A 204-nucleotide genomic window follows, 5' to 3' on the forward strand; every position below is an offset into this window, starting at 1 on the left:
TTTTTTTTTTTTTTTGCTGTTGAGTTGTATAAATTCCTTATATATTTGGATATTAAACCCTTACCAGATATATGATTTACAAATATTTTCTCCCATTCTATTGTTTGCCTTTTCATTTTGTTGATTGTTTCTTCGGCTGTGTAGAAGCCTTTTAGTTTGATGTAGCCTCACTTATTATTTTTGCTTTTTGTTGCTTGTGCTTTT

The sequence above is a fragment of the Panthera uncia genome, chromosome F2 (genome assembly GCF_023721935.1).
Source record: "Panthera uncia isolate 11264 chromosome F2, Puncia_PCG_1.0, whole genome shotgun sequence".
In the NCBI taxonomy this organism is placed as follows: Eukaryota; Metazoa; Chordata; class Mammalia; order Carnivora; family Felidae; genus Panthera; species Panthera uncia.